Here is a 23,562-nt window from a genome sequence, read left to right as displayed (position 1 = left end):
GTTCTGTATTAGGGAAGCCTTTAGTGGCTTTGATATTTATTCTGCAAGGTTTCTAAGGCATTCACATGTTTATGAGGCTTTTGGGGAGTGACTTTCAGAGCACCTGTGTCTAAGGGCATATCAGTGCTTTATTCGGATGTCCATTGAGTGAGCTACATTCAGACGAGCGTGGAAAAAAGCCAATCAGTCCATGGTTCCACGGAGAGTCTTAGTCCACTTTCACATTACTGGTTGACTAAGGATGGACTATATTTCTCTAGGATTACCTGAGCACTTAAAACAACTGAAGCCACTAACTTTAACAGTGTCTTGGGGGTACAGAAACCAGTCTTGGCTTTTAGCTGCCTTCGGGTGCATATAGGGAAATGATTAGATGAGAGCAGCAGTGCCAAGGGATGCACAAATGGCCAATAATAAGTTGTTACAAATTCCCAAGTCACCTCTTCTCATCAGGATTTCAAGTAGAGTTCAACGTTGTTCCTAGAGAAAACAATAAAACTGTAGTTGGCCAGTGGCATCTCTGAGACGTCCTTCCAGACAGCTCAGGTCCATGGAGAGTCTTTGCTTCTGCAGGAGGAAAGAATCTACTGATCAAAACTTGATTCTTTGGTTCCCTGGCTCAGCTGTGACACTAGCTATAAGACACCTTTCACAAGTGTGGGAGTTGGAAGCCTTGGAGCAAGAACACATTATCATCTGATGAAAGATGAGGTAACTAATCTGCTAGATTTGGATTTTTTTCCTGACCACAGATGCTTTATAAGGAACTGCTGTGATTTTACTTAAGTGGGGCGTGGAAAACTCCATTTAGGTACACAGGCAAAAATGGTCCCTTGCCATCCAAGCAAACAAGATCAAAATGTAACTATATCTATATAATAATAATAATAATATTCTATATATAAATATAGAATATTTATTTGGTTTTCCTAATCCACCAGAGAAGTATTTTGTCATAAATGCACACCCAGTGGAGAACATCACAAACACACACCCAAAAGAAAGGCAACTCACAGAACTTTTACCTCTCTGGTTGATAATCCAGGAAATTAGAAGGGTATTTATTTTAGATGGGTAGAAGGAAAATCCTTCATAAGTGTAAAAAGCCAGTGGGACTCGTTAGTGCAGGTCATGGGAGGAAAAGATACAAAGTCATTCTTCACACTCTGATTGGTCATTAATGACTGGTAGTAATTAGTAACATTAGTAACCTTTAAGTACTGCCTTTAGTCTTCACACATTCAGCTCTAGTAATAAGGTGTTTAGCGTAGCAGTAAGGCTATTTAGGATTAAAGAATACTGGTTCCTAACCTTGGAGCTTTGGGTTGTGGAAACATCACCATATTGAAAGAGAATACCCTTTTCCAGGTACAGGAAGAAATAGAAAGTGCAGTTGATCAGGACTTGCATGGCAAATGCTTTTGCCATTGCAGCTGCTCTGCATCTTGTGATTTGCTATGCCTATTTTTATTTTTTTTTTCTTATATAGCATTTTCAGAAATCAATTTTGATGCAACCATCAACAACATGTTCTGTAAATCTTCCAAAATCCTTATCATCCCAGACATTCACCCCTGACCACCATCTGGTATTTCTCCTTATCAATTTCTTTCTACAGATGGAGAATCTCCAGATTTCAGAAATCTGGTGAACTTGGATTGGGACTAGGAGGAGAAACATGGAACAAATTTGCAGCTGTAAGAGTAATGTACTGTCTCATTTTCCTTCTTTGCTACTGGTAGCTTATGTTGATGATTACTTTGATGATAAGTGGAACATTTGGAAAAATGCTTATCAAAAGAGCTGTAGGTCTACTATTTCATTGTACAAGGCATCCTTTTGCCTCCCTCTAGTGACAAGGACTTGGGTAGAGGCTGAGGGATCTCAACCTCTCAACAACTCAGGAGGTCAGGGTGAAGGAGCAAGGCCCTCAAAGCCAGCAGCTGAAGATTCAGTTCTCCACAGAGAGCTTCACCAGGACCATTGTGCCTGAGACATTGTGAATATATATATATATATATATATATATATATATATATCATTACCTATTCAGCACTTGACTTTCTGTTCTGATCAACTACTCACAAAAGGAACAGGATTAAATATATGTATATGTGTATAGCACACAGGTAGAGAAAGACATACACACACGTACATGCACCCAAGGCTGAAATTAGACTTCTGAAATCCCAATATCCTTATCTGCAAATATTGGTATAAAACCAACTTAACTACTTTTTTAAAAAAAGTTTGGAAAACTGCTTGCACATGTTAGTATTATATATGGACTTACTGAAACCACTGTATGGTTGAAATGATTGTGATTCATGGTCTGTATTTTATCAAATATAATTTAATATATAATGCAACTGAAGGGATCATGAATATCTAGTAGTCAAAGAGAGTTTGGCAATGATCACTGGCTAAAAATTGGCTTTGAGATAAGCTGTTATGAATGAACAAATGAGTTCACAAAATACTCAAAACATTTTCCCAACAGACTTAAGAAAGAAAGAAAGAAAGAAAGAAAGAAAGAAAGAAAGAAAGAAAGAAAGAAAGAAAGAAAGAAAGAAAAAAAGATATTAAGTTAACTGGGTTTTTGAGTAGTAATTTTAACTACTTTTTTCTGATATTTTTCCCCAACAGCTTGGAAAACATCCATCTTGAAAAGATTAGAACCTTGTCTCTGGAACAAGTTGCATTTTAAAAATAAAATTGCCTTTCACATTCATTTCAAAATGCCTCTTTCTTCCCAGTTTCAGCAGAAGAGCTCAGGGGTTAAGAGAGCTGTCATAGGCTGAGAAACAATTCACAGCCTTGAGTTTGAAGCGGTTGCTTAGCAGTAAAAGGCTCCTTACACACCACTCCCTGCTGGAGGTGTTCACTATTTCATATATATAGTTAGCTATAAAGATCATATGTAGGAATATATAAGAAGATATATTAATAGGAGCTCCCTCTCAGAATCAGAGTGTTGAGTATAACTGCAAAAAGCCAAACACTTTCAAAAGCAGCAGAACAATGTACAGTCAGGGTCACCAGCTCAACCCAGCTCAAACAAATTGATGGTGGACACAGCAGTAGATGCAAAAATCGACTGTTATGAAGCACCATTCTGAAGGAGATTTTCAGGATAATTTCTTCAGCTCAAGCAAAACACTGGGATGGCACCAGGTGTAGGCCATTCTTCATTAAATATTTGCTTAATATAAATATGTTTATTCCAGAAGGGATCATTTTGTTCATGTAGTTTGTCCTCAGGCAGAGTGAGGCCATTGAATTTCACCCAGGGTTTTCTGCACTTAGACCAGAAACCCAGGGTTAGCACAAACCACACCATTATACTTTACTTCTGTGTTTTCTGACAGTCCTGTGAGCCATTCAGTCGCAGTGACTTGCTGCAACGACAAGATCTTGGATGCTGTTTAGCCCATAAAAAAGCAGCAGTAACAAGCCTTGCAGAAGGAAGATTGGTATTTATCCGCAAGAGACAGCTTCCTTTGTACTGACCCAGCCCGTGAGTTTGCACAGGCACCAGCTATCATTTAGGCTCTTATGCTTGGCAAAGTTGTTAATGATTTTCTCTTTCTAGTCAGTAGATCACAGGCAGGAGCCGGCTGGCTTTTACTCGGACCAGTGGAACAGGCTTTCCATAAACTCCTGCTCTCTTTTGGACTATTTAGGTCGGGAGTTTAATAACACTTATCACAAGCAAGGGGTCATGTCCTGCCGTTTAAAGTCAGTGCAAACCAAGCACGCTGCCAGGATGGACAGCTCCTCTCACCCTGTTAAAGCTGGGCTGAATCACAACCTGTGCCTGAGTGAACAACTCTGCAATATGCAGCCAAACGCTCACAGTGCATCTTGAGCGAGTTTTGCACAGAGAGCTTTTCTGGTCTAAGACAGGAGATAAAGGAATGGTGCTAATTCCCTCTTTTCAATGGAAAACAGACTACACTGTCCTCAGTCTATCAGGCTTGGCTTGCTAAAAATCAAGAGGTCGTAAGGAGCTGCACCAAGCTGCCATCGCTTTGACCCTGCCACACATCATTCTCCCTGCAGGTCGAAGGGCTTCAAGCCCTGCCTTTTATCACCACTGGAGTGAGTTGGGCAGGTCTCAGGACCCCCTAGAAAGTCTTCTGCCCACATCATGAGTTTGCCTGGGCCATGGTTGCCATGTCGCAGACTGCTATGGGGTGCAGAGGTGACCAGAGGAGCTGTGTGCTCTCCTTCCCCCCTCCCCTCCCCAGCCCACCATGCACACCATCACCCAGCTCCACAAGAGTGACGTCCACCCCTGACATCTCAGGCCAAGCACGCTAGCCAAACTGTGGCTTCCAGCCGGGTTTGTCCTGCCGTGCCCTTTCACTGACGGGAGGGTTTAGGACAAAAGCTGAGCCAATTTCATTGACCAGCAGCTGGGACACCCCGGCCAGTTGGCGAGTGGCCCCAGCACGTGAGGGAGCCTCCGTCCCCAGACACAGGGCAGCTCCTTCCCCTCTCCCTCCATCTCTTTGCAGCCATCCCCTTCCCAATCCTCTTTGCGAGGAGGAGACCAGATGCCACCAACACAAGGGAGGCAGGGGACAAGGACAGGAGGTGGCAGCTGCTCTTCTGAAGACGCCAGCCTTCACCCTGCTGCTGACCCATGCTGAGACTTACAGCGTCCTCCCCCTTTTCCATCCCCACTCCCTCCTGCCCCAGCAAAGCAAACAAGGCAAAGGGCCCTGTTGTTTTAGACCCCTGAAGGAAAAGGAAAAGGAAAGAGCAGCCCATCCTCCCCGGCTAGCATGTGACGAGCCACAGAAGAGCAGCGCTGCTGCCAAGCCTGGTGACTAAGGCCAAAGAGAGAGGAGATAGAGGAACACAAGGGCCTGCTTGTTTGGGTTTTGTTTGGGGAGTTATTTGAAATTCAGCAGCGACTGGTGTTGGAGAACAGAGTCCACTCAGAGCCTCTCTCTTCCTATTCATCCCGGCCCGGCAAAGCAGGGAAGGGGGGGACATAGGCTGAGGAGCAGGAAAAACAACCAGGCTCCTTATAATAATGCCTGCCTGGTAGAGGCTGCCTCTGCCCATGGAGAGGCATTTGAACCTAGACTCCACCAGCGTCAGAGGCAAGTGGCCACAGGACGAAGGCTGCCCACAGCAGCCTGACTTTGAAGCCTGAAGTGCCTCTCTCCTTAACAAGGTCTTGGCAAGACCTACTGTCTCCTTCATGAAGGCCAAGTGACTTTTTCCCTCTGTCCCAGTTTCCCCAGGTGTAATGTAAGGGTAATGCGGGCTTACTTAGATAATCAGCACGTTCTAACCTAAAAGCTGTAGAAGAATACAGTCACCCTTAAGAAGAAGAAAAACAGAGGATTAAGACACAGGTTGGGTACAAACAAACAACTCAGCTGGAAAAAAAAAAAAAAAAAGCAGTGCCAATCTAGAATTCACTGGGGAAAGTATTTCCAAACATAGGAGGACATTAGCTTTGGCCATATTGAAAATATTGTGTGCATATTTCATGCTCAAGTTCAAGATGAATTCATGGACAGGCAGGATTATAGGGAAAGACCATTAAGATGACCAGGAGAACACAAGCCATCAGAAGATACTGGTGTATTTGGCCTTGCAAAAGGAATGTAAACAGAAGATTAAAACATTATACTGTAAAGCAAAGAAAGAAACAGCAGGGAAAGAAAGACTCTTTACACTAAAGTGCTGTGATACTATTAGAATAAACAGGCTTGATTTGATAAATATAATATATATATATATATTTATAGGTTGGGTTTTCCAGCCATCACAAAAGTCATAGACCTGTACAATCAGCCCTGTATGACTAAAAAGGGAATCCCCTGCTCCCGTTCAGCTGGAGTTCACTTGGAAGGCAGCTGGCTTCAAGAAATGCCCTTCCACTTCTGTCCACTTCCATTTAACGCAGAGATGGAAGCAGCTTCACACCTCTGCAGCCTCCATCTACAGAGCCAAGCTCAACAGGGGCTTTTGCATCAGTGTTTGTCTCTGTTCCATGAGATGCCTGCGGGTGTTTTCTCCCAGGTGTTTGGTGTGTCATCAGCAACAAGGTGAAAGTTTTCTACTCTAACCTTACATTAAAGCCCCCTGTACCTCAAGGAACTCCTGTGACATTCTAGAGACCTGACAGCTACCTTCTGCAGGCAGGAGAGACTCCTTCCACTTGTTTATTCACTTTTACTCCAGGGTATTCCATCTCTAATGCCTTATCATCAAGGATACAGCCATTTTAGGGGTGCAGGGCAAATACCAGAGAGGATCCTTATCCCTATAGGATATCTCATGATGTTAACAGGCTCTGTTCAAATGAGTGGGTCCAAGACCAGCAGCGCTATTCTGACCATAATGAACTATCTTGGAGCCCTCCTTCTCCCTCTCTGAGCCTCAGACTCTTGGGAAACCTTGTTGAGCACCTCAGTACTGGGGACAGATACCTCTTGTTCATGCTTTCACTTCCCTCCTGCACTATTTTCCTCTCCATGTTGAGGTGAATGGATTTGGTAGAGATGAAACTTTCTCCTTAATACAGCAAAAACCTCTGCACATCAGCAAGTCTGACTCCAGAGAAATAGAACAGAATGCAGTATCACAAGTTGGAAGGGACCCACTTTAAATACAGCGATCCTTAATCCTCTCCCTTCAGTATTACCCCATGATGTATCTTCACCCTTGTAGGGGTTCTTTGATTTTTTCTCATGTAGGTGTGACTGTCGGCTTCCATCCCACGTTTAAATCTCACCTACAAGTCCAAAGTTCCCGTTGGCACATTACAGCTGCTTAATTTTAGGCAAATTCCTGTTTAGACTTCCAAAAATATGACTCTTGATCTCCACGCTCGCCATTAACTTAAAGGACATGCCCTTTCCAGCCAGGATGCTGATAAATGGGATTATGGTGCCAGAGAGACCTTCATTGCCTGTGAACTGCTCCTTTCAGTTTCTAAGATGCTGCTGTTAGAGAAGCAGAGCTCCTTGGAGACTGAAAGAAAAGATGTGAAGGCGAATACTTCACTCCTCACAGAGACGGTATTCTGTCCTTATTACTGCTGGGTAATCCGCTGGTCCTTTTTGGACATACTTCTGCCCACGGATTCTGTCACAGCCATGGCAGCACTCATAATACCTGGTATTCTTTTGGGAAATCAAAATTCCTGGAGTCGTGCAATTTTAAAAGACAGATTATATTAAAAGAAAAAAAAAAAAAAACTAGTAGTAATTAAAATAAAAAATTATCCCAGCTGTCATTGTTGAAAAAAAGCTGTAGAGGCTGACTACAGTTCAAATTTCAGATTAATAAAAAAATACAAAGGTAATAAAAATAAAATAAAATTCTAAGCAACTCAAGATTTGAAGGGGTCCAGTTTCACACTTTTCATATATATATATATATTATTTTGGTCATTCTACGTAAGATTAAAAGGTGAACAGCCAAGGACATAGATCTCTCCATTCAAATCCATGCAACAATCAAACAGGACTGCACAATTCACAGGTAAACCCTGCCTGGATGCACCTGTCAGAGGAACAGTGTGACCCTGTTCAAGCAAAGTGCCATCCCTCCTCTTCCAAAGCCTCACCCGTGCCTGGCACCGTGCTTGTTCCTTGGCACTGCCTGCTACTTTGGTCCAAGTGTCCCTTGTCACCTTGTTCATGTTGCTATTTTAACCAGGGTATCCTGTATTACCTTGTTTGCATTGCAATAAAGCAAAAATAAATAATAAAAAAAATCAATAGCATAAACAGAAAAATAGAAATTTAAAAAAAAAAAAAGAAAACTAATTAATACAAATGGAGGCTGAAAATATGGATAGCCCACTGAAGTCCTCAAGCAAATGGCTTCTTCTCAGGAGATTACTGGGGTAGACGCAGGCACATGCATTTTATTTATAGCTCTAGTTTTACCGCAGTCACTCAGTCAGGCATGGCCAGGACTGTATATAGGCAAATGCAGTTCACTTCTCCTCTTCTCGGTTTTAAAAGGCAGCAAACATCTTGTCTAGAGTGTTTGCTATGAATTTTATGAGCACAACTTAATCACAGAGGTAGAAAACAGTTGCTCGAGCAACACAGCTGCAAGAAAGGAAGGCAGGTCCTCCCATTGCTGCCCTCCTGGTGGGTGAACCGTGCTGTGGAGCAGGCAAAGAACAGCAGCCCAGTGAGCTGTAGAGAAATCCCCAATTTAGACCCATTGGCAGCCCAAGTTTCAGCCCATGGCCATGCCCTGACACATTGTCTGTGGTCTCCAGTGCTGTTGCGCAGCTCAGACCAGAGCTAAGCCCAAAGGATGAAAGAGTGGGGTGACAGTCGCACTGGAAAAATCCCTTTGTGAGGAAAAATAATTTCACCGGATCTTAGCTCCCATCATTCCAAGGAGGACCCTGGTTCCCCATTCATTTCAGGGCCCTGTGTCAAGTCTCCCTCGTATGACGTGCTCCATCCACCACCACCCAGGAGCTTCAAAATCAGGGCAGGGCATCTCTCTACTAGGTTTGCAGTCATCATGGGGACAATCCACCACTCCTGCTCTGCAGAAAAAAGATAACAATGATACCTTCTGACCTTGCAAGTGTTGACTTTCTATGGCCTTGTCTTCCCCTCTCTGATGTACATAATTCTGCAAAGAGACCACTTAAAATCAAAGAGGGCCAAAGCTACAACACCACTTACTGAGATGCTGTGAGTGATGATCAGGCTCTAAGTAAAGTCTAGTCCATCCTGCAGTCACCCTGTTCCTTCTCTTTCCTGACATGGTGTCTCTCTCTCCCAACCTTTATTCTCACTGTTGTTGAGACAAAATGTTTCTTGAAAAAGTTAAAAAGGTTTCTTGGAAGGAAAAAAAAAAAAAAAAACCTTCCCCATGATCTCTTGGTTTTCTTCTTCTTCTTGAACTTTGCCATTGAATTTAGAGGCTGTATCCAAGTCACATTACCGTGAGAGGACCCACACAAAGGCAGTAACCTCAGCTAACCTGTTGACCACCTGCACCTTGCAGCTACTTTGACTTGCATTTTTCCTCACAGACAACAGCCCTCTCTTCCTATCCTGCATTGTGGTAGGTTGGTAGAAAGCATTTTCATTCCTGGCCACCCAGGAATAGATCTGGGCCAGCTTCATCCCCTATAAACAAACCTGCACTCTGCAGTCACAGATGTCATCCCTGTCATTTAGATCTACCTTAGTCTATCTGCTGGCTTGAAGCAAACTGGAGAGGAATCAGAATCTGCCTGACACAGCAAATCTAGGGAGGAGAAAGGGATCAATTTTTTTAATACGTGTTTGGCACTACATAATAGATATAAGTCTAAATGCAAGCCATAAAGTTGGAGAGGCTTGTAAATTAAATCCATTCTGTCCCTTTTAACTAAAAAGTGACCTTACCATAGAATTAAATGTGTTTTTTATCCAGTGATCTATGGAGCTGTAAAAGTGGCTGATTGTTGCAGTGCGGTGTTATAGGACAGAGAGGAGCCCCCAGATAGGCATCTCCACACAGCTCAGCACATGTTCTGCTGCTTGCCTTACAATTAACACAGGCTCACTGTACGGGTAGAGGATTTTAATCTTCTCCCTGCCAGGAGAGGTGGCCACGTCTCTGCTGAGAGCAGTCCCTGTCCATGCTTTTCCTCCAGGGTATGTCCAGGCACCGTGTGGGAGAGCGCTGCTGGAGAAGGGCTGCAAAGAAATCAGGGTGTGTTCTGAAAAATCAGACCGTCTGCTCAAATGCAGGGCAGTTCTGTATCTTTGTCTTATCCTTGTTTAGTTTACAAGGCCCTAGCTACACTGCAAGAGGGGGGAGAGGATTAGAAAGTACCCTGGGGTTCAGCAAAATGCCATAGTGGCGGAGAAAAGGGGGGTGGGACGTCCTCGATTGTTCATGTAGGGATTCCATCCCCCTGTTCCAATAATAATACAGGAGAGTCTGAAATACAAAAGATTTGACATTGGATTCCAGCCCAGAGGACACAATTTAGGATGTTCCTGAATGCTTTTAAAAGGCCAGAAATTATCAGGCTTTGTCTCAAAAGAAAATATAGTTTCGAAGCCTCTGCTGGGTAACAGGTTGGCATTCATGCATGCAGGCTATCAGAGCCTGCAGGAGACCCAATGCTCCCAGGAACATAATCAACACAGGATTGGAGGCTGTTCGACTTCCAATCAGCACAGCAGCAAAGAAAATCACTTCCCCCATGCCATGGGTGAAACAGATGCTCAGGGAAGTCAGTGGTGTGTTTCCTCATCACTACTGAGAAGTGCTGCAAAGGAGGAGCCAAGATCCTTCCCAGCTACCGAATGTCACTGAAGCTTGGGCAGAAAAGTGCTGCCAGGTCCCTCCCTCCCTCCTGTCTCTTCCATGTGTGCATGGGACTGGGGTTGCACTGTGAGCCAGGAGCCTCCATCAAATGGCGAGAGGACTCAGGGACGCAGCCCAGCTGAGCCACCACCGTGTTGGGGACTCATCTCAGATGCCACACGCCACTGTGGAACACATTGACCTCAACTGATCGTGGGCCAAGCCACTGAGAGTAAATCCATGCTGTTAGCAAAGATTGGCACACCCCAGGCTACCCTCAAAGTCTTTTTCTGAGATGTGGTTTGTGAGTACTGCCTGCCTCTCAGCCTGCTCAGTCATGCCAATGGCTCCCTTCTCATTCTGTTCTTTCTCTTTCACCTGGTCACCTCTTACTTTTAATTATTTGGCTTGACAGCTGCATTTTTGTCTGCAGCTATACTGTTGAACCGCACAGAGCCTGGCCACAAGAGCTGTCTGATGGTCATCCACACTACTGAGCTGTTAGCAAAGCAATGCCAGGTGCTGTCCAGAGGACAGCACGGGCCAGGCATTATTACTAATAAGCTGCATGAACAAGGCTAAGCTGCAGGTGGGGAGACAGAAGGAACTTAGTCCTGTGGCAACAACTTGCATGGTGCTACTGGACTGCAGAACAAGCCTTGGCAAGCATTTCTTATTAACATTAGATGTGATATTTCATTGATTGCACATCAGCAGGGATTCAGATCCCTGCACACCCTTGAGATTCTGGCACAGCAAAGTACTCACAAGGAGTTACCAGAAGGAAAAGAAACTCTGAAGGTTCCCAGGTGAAAACTGCCTCCACTCTGGGAATAAGAAGGAAAGAGATCTTTAAAAAGTTGGTTGAACAGAGCACAAAAATGCTCGGCCTGTGTCAGAGCTTTTCTCCTAGCTGCCATGGAGCTAACAGTATCTACCATATCTACCCAGGCTTCCTCAGCATTCCCCCACCTTTAATATTTACCACTGCCAGAACTTTTCTTCTTCAAGGGAAAGAATACTTCATATTTTACCAATCCTCAGCCACTTGTGGAGTCTCCGCTTGCTGGAGTTATTGAAATCAAGGAGAATAACCACTACTCAGTACTGGTGGCTGTGCTGGTCTGGGCTGATGTGCTCCACTTCCTAGCTTTGAATACCCATCACACCAATGCAAAAATGCCTGACTTTGTGCTGTTACCATTTCAAGATAATTTATGGTCAACTTTGTCAAGGCCCAAATGCTGCAGCCATACAGAACCTGCAACAGATCAAGTCAAGAACATCTGGAAGAGGAGACTCGCCAGCAAGAGTCCTTGACTCCAAAGGAAAAAGAATAATGTTAATAATCAAAGCTTAGAAACTGCAGTTGGATTCCCACAGACAGAAATTTGGCTTTTAACATACCAGCTTTCTGTCAGTCTGGAGTTCTCCCAACCTCGTTACTTTTGCCACTGTAATACCAGGAGGCGCCAAGGTTCAGGTGCCACTGTGCAAAGGAGGACCGACTTCCTCTACTTCATGTACCACCAGTCCAAATATCCCAATATCCCTGAGACTGAAAGTTCTTAGGAAAAGGCACAAATAAAGTCATAGTCAGGAGATGCAACAGCTCTCCAGGAGCTTCACGGAGTGATGGTGCTGGGCTGGATGTGGAGCAAGATCAGAAGACAACTTGATACTGGCCTCATCCCTGCCAATGGATCATTTTACAACTAATTAAAGCCACAGACCAACTGGCTGTCTCAGTGCTCAAGAGCTCTACATTGGCCACAGTCATGATGGATGCTGTACAACCCATGGTGACCAAGTGATGCAACCCTAGAAGTGTTCATCAAGAAAAGTTCAGAGACTACAGTGTTGGCCAACAATTTGGGAAGGAATAAAGCACAGTGACTTTACCTGATTTATCCTGTGGATTGCCCAGGAATCAGCCAGGCCTGTTGCCACAAGAACAGAGAAAATAAGGCATAAGCAGAGGCTCAGTTGCCAGCATTTGACGAAGGGCTGGCGGTTGGACAGAACAATTACACCTCCAGAGTCACCTTCCAGCCCAGGAGCCAATTTGCACAGCTGAACCCTGTTCCAATTACTCCTTCTCTGCCTGTCTGTGGGGTTGTGGCAATCAGACTGACACTTTCAGAAGGGGACTTCTGAGTGGCAGGATGCTCTACTGGGCTCTGAGTGGAAAGTGTGGTCCAGCAGCATCATTAATTCCCTACCCCATTTCTGGTATTTGCACTGGGGTGATTGATTTCCTTCCTCCCCCCAACTACAAATAACTTCCACAGGGAGATTATGCTGTCTGCTCTGTAATCAACAGCAACTTCAAAAGGGCTTAGCACTAAAAGAAAACCTCCGAGGGCCAGCATTAAGTGAGAAACAAACACAGCATTTGGGTTGTAATTTGTGGTGGGAGGCTGGGGTTTTAATAACCACATCGCTACAGCGTGCTGTGCACCTTGCAGCTCCTAAACTGCATTTGTGAGTAGAGGAAGTTGCAGGAAGACTTTTTTTTTTTCCAGCCTGTGTGAAATGCTGAGCATCTGACACGACGTGTCTGGTTGTGCCTGGCAGCTGTATTTAGCACCAGCTCTCCTCTCACTTCCCAGCACTGTCACCTGCATGCAAGCACAGCCCAGTGACCAAACTCCAGCATGGGGAAAAGTCATGTCCTATTTAGATCCACACACCCTTCTGACAGATGACTTGGGCAAGGGAAGGAAGGTGAGAAAAATCATTGCCTTGTCCCACATCCCCTCACCACAGAGAATGGAAACCACTGAGAGTTCCTCTATGAACACGTTGATGACCTATTAGAGATAGGAAGGAGAAAGGTTTTACAGCTCCCTGAAGCTCTTCTTCTTCTTTTATGCTTTGCTTTGTCTACAGTCTATTATGTAGGGACAAGGAAGGACCTTTTATGGGGAATTCCCAGACCCCAGAGCAATGGGCACAGTAGGGCTATCAGACCATGGACTCCCTTGGAGCTTGTCCTGGGAGACTCCAGCACTTTTTTCAGGACAACTTTTAATATCCTGCTCACCATGTCCAGGTCAAAGGACACTAGGGCTGAGCTAGGCAGCTCCTGAGGACAACTTAATCCAACGGGATCATCAAACCCTGCAGCACTCACGTCCCATCTTCAGACAAACACATAACCTTGAGGTTGAAAGGGACCTCTTGGCCAATCCCCACGCTCATCTTCCTCAGTCTTGGTAGAGGACAAGGCTCTGGACTGAGATTACCCCACCTGGGGACTTCCTACCAAAACCTCCCTTTCCAGTGGCATTTCCATGCCTGCAGGCATTGCCCCTGTTGTCCAGATGGGTGCCTTGGGTACACCTACAACTACAACTCCCATGGCACAGGATCCTTATATTTCCATGCATCCTCCTTAGCTGGATCCCACAGCTTACTGGCATTTTCCTGGGATCTCTCCCTGCTTCCCCCTTGCCCTCCCAGCCTTGCTGCTCTTCTGACTGCCACCATCTCTCCTGCTGGTAGCAGAATCATCTCCATCTGGAGAATCTGGAAGTCCCTACAGCATTGTTATCCCTATTAACATTTCTAAAAACCCCGAGCTGGCAGGAGACAACAAGTCACACAGGACAGACAACGTTTTATGTTGTTCATATTGTTATTTTTTAAGCATTCAGAATATGCAGCAAACATTTATTGGCTATTTACTTATTCCTTCAGAGCTGCTCTGCCCCAGAGAGCAGTGCAGGATGGGCAGCACATCAGACCCCTGACTAACCCTATCACTGCCAAACTCCTTCCCAAGCCTAGATGATGCCAGGACAGTTCAGCCCTGAACACTGGAGAGAGGTTCCCTGCCACTGCACATTTAACATCACCAGCCACCCAGTTGTGCAGGCTGCTAGGTTACTGAGATCCTTCTATCTTCCCATCCCTGATTTCTGCCACTGAAATCACAGGCTCTGCTGTAATTACATCCACAGAGATACACTCTTGGGGCACATGCAAGAACCGAAGGCTTTCCATCACCTGCACATGGTGAGCTTGCACCAATCAAAAAAGCAAGATGCTCACCCTTGCCCTTTTCTTTGTATGCATTAAGGTGAGGAGCCTTTTTGTCAGTAATTAACCCTTGCTTCAACTCAATAGGGCTGATCAGATTGTAGAGCAACATCTGAGAAGTGGAGATTAGCTCACCGACCTCTTTACTACTTAAGGCATCAGTGCGGGTACTCAAAATCAGATTTCCCTTTCTTTACTGGCATTTGATTAAAACCTTTTCAAGCAGTCCTTTCCAAACTCAAAATGCTTAAATCAGGTGACAGAGAAAACATTTGGGGGTCTGGGAAATGACAACAGTGTGTCTCAAGTGCTGTCAGAAGAAAAATTACATCTAGAAAACATGTAAGTGTGTGTGAGTTTGGATCTATGAGTGCATGTGCACTAATTAAAACTTTGGTAGAGCTGACCAGAGCATGGACCTGCAGAGATAAGCAGCATGGCTCAAGAAGGGGGAAAGTATTCTTCAACTTGCAGCTGAGTCCAGAAATAGATTGTGAGAGAATCAATTTTTGCTGCATGCTGATTTATTTAAACCTTCCGCGGTGGCAAAGCCCTCTATAACAAAATATCTGATTACAGGACTATGACCATAAATCCCACACACCCTCAAGCAATGGCCAATGAATAACTGACTTGTTAAGGGAACGAACCCGCGCAATGAATAAATCTACCAACAGAGTTTTCAATACAAAAGACCCCATTGGGACAAATTTCCTTCTGAAGGTGTATCGACTTTCATTTGCAGGAACCAGCAGATATTTGTTTCAAGAAGAAGATAGTCATTGCTAGATTGCTGCTAAACAATATATGGTTTAAACCAGGCTCCTAACCCAGGCTTAATCTAGTTTTATATCAGCAGGCTGGACTATACAACTAAGCGTTTTGCAGGACAAAATATTAGCCAAGGTCTCCTGAAAACCATATGCTTGATCCAGAGGGCACCCAGGAAGGGGACAGGAGACTCACACACTTCCAGGCTCTCAGTCACAGGGAGGCATTAAGAAAATAAGAACTGAGAAAGGACAAGGAAACATGACTCAGGACAAAGGTTTCAGGGGAGACACACATTCACTCAAGACACAAGAATAATTAATGCCTGGTGCTTGGCAGATGTCATTCATCTCGCAATCCCAAAAGGAGGAAATAAAGGTTGGCCAAGTCCATTCTGGCACAGAGCCCCACCAGGGCCTGGGGAACAGCACCAGGTAAGGAAGAAATCAGGCATCCCCTTTTTACAGATGAAAACACCAAAGTACAGAGTGACCACTGCCTAAATTAGCTGTGACCTGAACCTCTGAGCTGAGACCCACGATTGGCAGTGGGAGAGATCACCCTTGGACCTTAGTGGATTGCACCACAGCATCTTTTAAAACCATATCACAGCCTTTTGTATTGGGTAGCCCAAACTTCCAGAGGCTTAGGGAGCTGTAAGCTTAAATGATCAACTGAGAGGTCCACAAGAAGATAGCAGCACAGATGGGACAGAGAGAAAGTGTTTCAGCTCAAGATCCATTCTAGCATGGAAATCATGATGGCCCCTGTCCCAAAAGCATTTAGAGAGAGAACTATGCTAACTCTCAATGAATATGGAACAGGTTCGTCTGCCAGGAATGGGATAGTCCTAATATAGAACCATTTTGCAAACAGCAAGGACTTTGTTACAGGCCAGATGAGCTCAATAAACGAGGAAATATCTCCATTTTTGAAAGCCAGCCTGATAACAGGCAGGAGACAAGGTGAGCAGGCAGCTGGGAGTGTTGAAGTGGTAGGATGAGCTATCACAAGGCCTGCCTCAGGCCAAAAGTAGATGTTCAGGAAAAGAGCTTGGCAATAATATATACTGCTAGGTGCATGTGACATGCACAAAATGGTGTCCCAAATACGTGCAGGTTTCCTCCCTTCTTGTCTCAGGCCACATTGGTCTGGCAAGTAGCAACTCTACCTGTAGTAAAACAACCCCTAAAAACTAAGATGTTCACTGGAAAGAGAATTTTGCATTTTGTGAATCCTTCTTCAGATATGTACTTCAACCTAACGCAGAGCATTACAGCAGATTTCAGGCATTTGTTTCATTTTTTACCTCCCAAAATATTCTAGAAAGTCCAGATTTCCTACTCATTCTTCCCCCAGATGTCGTTTTCTCTCCCCAAGTCCTGTTGTCCCAGGGGTAAGGCACAGCACCATACATGACAAAGCTTGCAGTTTCAGTGGCTCATTTCTCATCAGCTGGCCACTCCTTGATCAATGCTTTATAGAGGGATATTTCAGAAGAAAATAAAAAATGCAAAGGGAGCAGAAGAAGGAAGGTAGGAAACTATCCCTGGTTTAATTCTGATAACATTGCTGGGGGGCGATCTGCTCCAACAAATTAAAATCAGCAAATCTCCTCTCATTTTCTCTGACAGAGGTAACCAATTTAAATTTTCATAAAGGGGGCAGTGATGTGTGTCTTTGCAAGACAGAGTCACCAATCTAGCAGCCCTCTGATTTAAAACATCATCTTTCTTTTCCTTTTGTATTTATTTTTTCTCCTTTCCTGAGAGCCTTCTGGAGCAACACGACAGATTATCTCAGCATAATCAGACCAACACAAAACCATCTCTCTAAAGCATTGCGAGGAATTTCTGAGCCCGAGACGTGGTGGCGAGCAGACTTTCTGAAGGGACCTCATTTGCTGTTGATTTTCCTTTTTATTTGTGTGTGGTTTGTAGCCTCGTCACCCCACCAACCAAATTAAAGAGCCCATCAGCACACGGAGTGCCTCTAGGAGAAAGGGAGGTGCGCTCTCCACGTGGGCTGGCCTGACAGATTGCTCTCCGAGTGAGAAGTTTGGTTTCCAGTTTGTCGTTCTTTATACTGAATTGAAACACAACCAACATTGGCTTGGGGATGGTGTGCTGCTGTGGAAGGGTGGCCTTTCGTGTAGTAGGAAGTTTAAGAAGGGTTATGAGGTAGATGGGACTGCCTGTGCTGGGAGGCTGGAGGATGCTGAGGGTTGGGACGACATTTTCTGGTGTCCCTGACCTGGAAAATCAAGGATTGCTACAGCTCCATGATGTGGTTTTTTGGGACTTATAGAGCTGGGCCCTGGGAATCTGGGACCTGAAGGGCCACGTGCAAAAAGAATACAGCTCAAGTGAAAAGGGACCCTGCCTCTCCAGTGCAGATGAGGCACTAAAATTCTCTTTTCCTTGGCAGAGACAGAGTTCAGAGCCAAGCAGGAGTTCCCTACCCCACCTTGGTTGAAAGAACTGTGCCCCCAGCCCTTTTATTTCCATGCTTCAGAGCCCAAAGCCCCCAGCCCACCTGAATATACGGATGGGCAACTAATCCCCACCACCAAGTCACGCACCTCTTATCTGCTCTCACTCAGGCACAAGCATTCCACAGCTGTCCTCTTCCAGCCCAGCACCTCCTGCAAACCCCAGACAAGGGGAAAACTGAGAAGATATGGGGAAGGAGCTGTGAGAAGGACATGGGAGATGCACCAGGGACCCTTACACTTCTCCTGCAGCCTTTCTGATACGTGCTGCGACACCGAAAAAGACTCCTGCAAACCTCCAGGCCAGGTGCCAGCTCCCTTCACTTCGAAGGCTTGCTCGGGGATGTGAATTTTCTCCGAGGGGAGGAGGCGAGGTAGTTACAGAGACAGGCTGTCATCCATCTTGAAGAAAATACTCCGCTCTCGTTGTACCCACCCAGGCGAGGCGGCAAGCAGGATCAGGCCCAGGGAAAGGCTTTGACTCATTTGTTTACCAGCACAGGTTTCCTGAAGCTAATTAATGAGCAAAGCTGATAGCCTGCAACAGGTATCGATGGCAGGGGATTTCCTGCGTGCAACACCAGCTCTAGGAGAAGGTGAATTGGGATGTAGGATCATGCTGCTCCCCGCTGTCCCTCTCCAAAAAAGGGGGGCAAAGAAAAGCCCCCTGCAGCCACTGGGAGCCCCTCCATCACCACCTGGAGCAATGACAGAGCCCAATCCCTGCTGGAAAACCCTCTGAGCAGAGCCCAAGCACCCTTCTCCTTGCTTGTAGGGACCAAGGGACCATCCACAGGCTGGGGTCTGGGGGCTGCATCCCCCCTCCTGGGCACGGGGACGAGCTGCGGCTGTGCGCACAGCCAGGGAGAGCCTCGAGCAGCTTCTGCATTCACGGGGACACTGCTGGGGAGGAGGGGAGAAGTGGTGGTGGGGAGCAAAATGCATACACGGGAGGGGGTGTGCATGGAAAAACAGAGGTTGGGGTGGGGGGGAGAGCAAAAAATGGCACGAGAAAATGTTTGCAGAGGGGATAAACCTCCGGTGGGGTGAGAAGCAGCCCTGATTGCAACCCCCAGCAGCAGGTTGTTAGTTTTTTGGTTTTGGTTTTTTTTTTTTTTGGGGGGGGGGGGTGCAAAAAAAGAAGAGGAGGGGGAGACACAGCTCCGGAGGTCTCTGCCGAGCATCCCTGCGCACCGGGGGCGGCGGGCGGCGATAGCCGGGCTGCGAGCGCCACCTCCCCGCCGCTCGCCGCAAGCCCCGGCCGCCCCCGGCAGCCCCCCCCCAGCGCTGAGAAATGGCCTGGGCTGAGGACTGGGGAGCCAACAGGACTCTGAGATCTTTTTCGCGATGCCCCCAGCCTTTTCCCAAGCTCTCCCGACCGAGCCGGAGAGCCCCGATGCCATGGGGAGGGTGAGGGGGGGTGTTGCAAAGTTTGGGGTGCTGGTAAAAGGGGATTTTCTAGGGGGGGCTGCGATGGAGGGTAAGGCTGTGTGTGTGTCCCCGTCCTTCCTTTCCCCCTTATGCCCCTTCTGCATCCCTGCAGGGCTCTCTCCTTGGTGGCAGAGCAGTGGGGTGGGTGGGTGATGCCCCCACCCCAGGCTGCCTTTGGCTGTTCCCCAAGGACTGGGGTTCAGGCCCCCCCCCCCAGTACAATCACACACACACACACACTGACACATCCAGCACACCTCCCCTGCCTCAGTTTCCCCCATCTAAGAGGAATAGGTGTGCAGAACCTTCGTTGGCAGCAACCCACCCCTATTTGCATCCAGTCCTTCCCCAATCCTGACCACTTCTGATGGGCAATTTTGGGTTGTGAGGCACGGGGAGAAGGAGGAGAGGGGCTTCAGACCCTATCCCTGCCCCTGGCACTCTGCAACCCCATCCCAAGTACCACGGGAAGGGCCCGGAGCCCTGCTCCTGCCTGGCCTTCCCCTTTGCCCTCCGCAGCAGAAGTTAGCGACGAGGGATGCTGCACCCCGACCCTGCCAAAGCATAGCAGAGCCTGGGGGTCCCCTTCCTGCCCGCCCTGTGCTCCTCATTCCCCTCACCTGCAGCTGAGACCCAGTAGGATGGGATGTCCTGCCTGTCCAGAGCCCCTGCCTGGCTCAGCCCCGCGGTCCCCTGGCAGCACAGCTCGGCTGAGCCCTGGTGCAATTCCTCAGCAGCCTCCCAGGGTAAAAAAAAAAAAAAAAAAAAAAAAAAAAAACACCCTGCGCCCTCCCTCCTCTTCCTCACCAACGTCTTGGGCCCGGTACCGGCTGCGGGCCCCAGGTTAATGAGTCATTAATTAATTCGGGACCCACTTAATATGCACGGGGAGTTGTTTGTTTCCTTTAGCAGCCGGGGCTTTGGACGAGATCCCAGCTCTGCGAAGCCTCCAGCCTCGTCTCCCAGCTGATAATAGATAACACAGATATTTCGGCACCAGCCAAAGCAGAGTCATCATCATTAATACACAGTCCTCCCTGCTACACGGCGGAGGTCGCCAGTCAACTCCGAGTGCCCGGGGCTCATCCCTCCTGGCTTTCTTTAGGCTTTGCACTGCCAGGAGGGAACAAACCTGGAGAAAATCAACAGGTAAAGGGGCCAGGGATGTGCGCCCCGGACCCCAGCACCCTCCCGAAATGCTCTGGCTTTCCAGGTGGCATGATTTTCGCAGGCAGGTTTTGGCATCTGTCAAAGTAGCTTCGCTCTTCTTCGCTCCCCCCACCTTCCCTGTCCTGCTCCTCCTCCTCCTCCCTCAGCCATCAGCTGGCCCCAGAGCTCGCCAGCCCCAGCGGTGGAGCAGGATTGTGCCCAAAGCCCTGGGAAGCCCCAGCTTGAAAGGCTGGCGAGAGACATGGAGGAGATGGGGGGGAAAGATCTTTTTGCCCTCCTCCTCTTTGACCTTGCCTTGATATTTCCCCCACCGCTACCACCTCCTCTCTGTGCAAATGATTCACAGGGGTTGTTTCCTCTGCCAGGGCAGGAGCGGGGATGCGAGCATGAGTCACGAGCTGGAGGTACCTGGCAGAGTTGATTTGCAGCCCGTGCCTCCGATTGCCGGGGAGCGATGCTCCGTCTCAGCCAGGAGCAGGACACAACCGGGCTGAAAAGTCCCTTTGAGCCCCCCCTGCCCAGCTGCTCCCCCCATGCCCCGCTTTTCCTTCCAGCCTTGGCAGAGGCATGGCTGAAATACCTCCCTGCGAAAGTCTGAGGCTGCATCAACAGCCACCCTCCGTCAGCGAATGTCAGGCCGTGAAAGGGAAGGGGGCGGTGGGGGAAGAGGGAGAGACAAATTTTGCGATTCATTCCCACACAGGGTGATTCAGAACAAGATGCTTTGTAATTACGCATCCCTGATGGAGACTCCTTCTCCCCCCCCCCCCAACCCCATCCCCATAGGAAAGGGGAAGCTGTGCCTGGGTGCTGACATCCCCCAGGAGCCCCAGAGCATCCTATGTGTGTGTCTGTGTGAGGCTCTCATCTCTACATAGGCTAAAGGCTAATTTTCTCCTACGGTGTGAAGCAAAGTGCAGATAAACAGCATTAAGCGGGGGGGGAGAGAAGCTCGTTGCCTCCCAAGCCATCGCCTCCAGCCCTGGGAAGGTTTTGTGAGTGGCAAAGCAAGCAAGGAAGGGTCCCCCCAAAAACTCCCCAAGGGAGAAAAGGAAGGCGAGGAGCGGGGATGGGGGCAGGATTCATGCCCAGGGCAAGCAGCTGCCTTTCCCTCCGCGACTTTTTTTGCCAACCTTGTGGGCTGAGGAGTCCCGGACCTCAGGGCTGCCCACCAAGGCACCGCGGCTTCGCAGCACTTCGCAGCTCAGCCCCGGCTGGCTCTGCAGCTCTCTGCCGCGATCCCCTGCTCCCCTTCCCCTGCCTGGCTGCCTTCTCCCCAAGCAACAACCCAGTCCCCAGCTTGTTTCCCCAGGACATGAACGCATTTCTCCCCCCCAACACCCCGCATCCTGCAGGCACCAATATTTTCCACCGCCGCCCGATGCTTGCCCGCAGGACCCGCATGCACGAAAGTTAAAACTTCCCGTGGCAGGGAGCGATTGTGCTCCATCCGTCCAAATTGCCGAGCGGGCAGAGGGGGGGCCGAAAACCTCCTGCCGGGTGCTGTTTCCAGGGGCAAAAAGCAGAGGAGCCCACCGCTGCCCACCCCCAGGGCTGGAGAGACCCCCGGTGCCCGATGCAAGGCGCATCCCAGAGAAGTCGCGTCCCCCCCCATCCCTCCCCGCTGCGGGAGAAGGAAGGGAGGCCGGGGGGGGTCCCTTACCTTGCGGAGCTCCCCAGGTTTTATATCCTCCTTCTTCCCTTCGTCAAATTCCAAATGGAAAGCAGCAACATATCCAGGGGTAACCAGACCAACATTGGGCAGCTCGTGAAGTCCAAAAGGCAGAGCTCGCTCTCCCTCCGCTCCCTCCACTCTTGCCTCTACGTATATATATACATACACACTTAGACGTAGCTGTGTGTATGCCGAAGAGAGAAGGGGGGAAAAAAAAAATACCCTAAAAGAAATGGGGGTGGGGAGGGAAAGGAAGGAAGAACCTTTGGTGTCTCTGCAGACAGGCAGGTGGAAGAGAAAAGCTGAAAATAATTAAGCCGTTTTTTGAGGAATCCTTAGGAGCAGGGAAAAACACAGTTGAAAGCCAGTAAATCATTAGATCCAAGCAGACAATCAAGTCTTCTTCTTCTTCCACCCCCCCACCCCCCCCCAAAAAAAAAAAATATACAGCAGGGTTCAGAGTAGCTTTCCCAGCAGCGGAGAGAGAGAATAGTCTTCTGCAGAAAGATATGTTTGTTTAAAATCCACTCGTCTGCTTTTCTTGCTTTCTCTCTCTTCTCCCCCCACTTTTTTTTTTTCTTTTTTTTTTTAAATTCTGCTTCTGAATCTCTCTCTGTGAAACTAGATCCAGTCTTTGTAGCCAGGGGCTGCATTAAGGATTACATCAGGCTTTTATAAGCTTTCCAGATCACACATTAGAGTGAGAGAGAGAGAGAGAGAGAGAGAGGGAGGGAGGGAGGGATGGGAGGGAGGGATAAAATGCACACACACATCCACACGCACACGCACGGATCGGAGCTTTGTAAAACAGGCAGCTATAGGCAAGGACCCGAACTGCCACCGTATCGCATCGGGCACGCTCTGCTAGCCTATAGGAGGAGAGGAAGGATGGAAGGATGGAAGGAAGGAAGGAAGGAAGGAAAGAAGGAAGGAAGGAAGGAAGGATGGATGGATGGATGGATGGATGGATGGATGGATGGATGGATGGATGGATGGAGCAGAGGAGCCAGCGAGAGCCGGAGCACGTTGGCAGCCGGGCAGCGCAGCCTCCCCGGAACAGCTTAGCCCTAAGCGGGGAGCCAGGAGGTGAAGAGGGAGCAGGGGTGGTGTTGGTGGGGCTTGGGGGGGGGAGGGGGCAATAGGGGCTCTGCCCCCCCTCTCCCCTCCTTCCCCAAATCCTACAGGGGTTCAGCGCGGGGAGAGGTGCCCGCAGAGGGATGCGCAGGGACCCAGCTCGCTGCCACCTGGGTGATGGGGACAGGGAGAGGGGGCTGCTGGGGGGTCCCTCAGCCCCCAGGCACTGCTGACAGCCTGGGACACGGGGCAGGACAGGGGGGGACCCCCGGGGTAGCAGATCCCCCCTTCCCCACCACCAGATCCCCTTTTTTTCCCCCCTAGCCCTGCAGGAGGACGGGGGCTGGAGCTCCCCATGCAGCCCTGCGTGGCCGTGGATTTGCACCACAGTTTGCCCAGGCAAGACACAGAGACTGCAATTAACCCTTTCTTATTTTTTTTTTTTTTTTAACGCTTTCCTACCATCTTTCCACCCCCAGCAGCTCCATCATCACACAGCCTGTGCAGGGAGTGGGGGGGTCTCACCCCAGCACAACACCACAGGGTGGGTTTGGGCTGGGGGGGGGGGGGGGGGGCGGGTAGAGAGAGGTTGAGC

At 48.1% G+C, this 23,562-nt stretch overlaps 1 protein-coding gene across 11 annotated transcripts in view; it reads right to left on the bottom strand.

Annotated features, from left to right (window-relative positions):
• Positions 1–22,589, bottom strand: part of ADGRB1 (adhesion G protein-coupled receptor B1) — a 258,665-nt gene extending 236,076 nt beyond the window's left edge. For 8 of the 11 annotated variants that reach the window (XM_080580828.1, XM_080580829.1, XM_080580833.1 and 5 more), the window contains exon 1: positions 21,882–22,589. The gene's annotated coding sequence lies outside the window, so the exon portion shown is untranslated. The remainder of the gene's footprint in view (positions 1–21,881) is intronic. The other 3 variants (XM_080580831.1, XM_080580825.1, XM_080580826.1) reach the window with 1 other exon arrangement.
• Between the last annotated feature and the right edge of the window lie 973 nt (positions 22,590–23,562).

Source organism: Anser brachyrhynchus (assembly GCF_964034855.1).
Source record: "Anser brachyrhynchus genome assembly, chromosome: 2".
Taxonomy (NCBI): domain Eukaryota; kingdom Metazoa; phylum Chordata; class Aves; order Anseriformes; family Anatidae; genus Anser; species Anser brachyrhynchus.
Note: the sequence above shows the minus strand (reverse complement) of the source record. Positions and strands in the feature narration are given on the sequence as shown.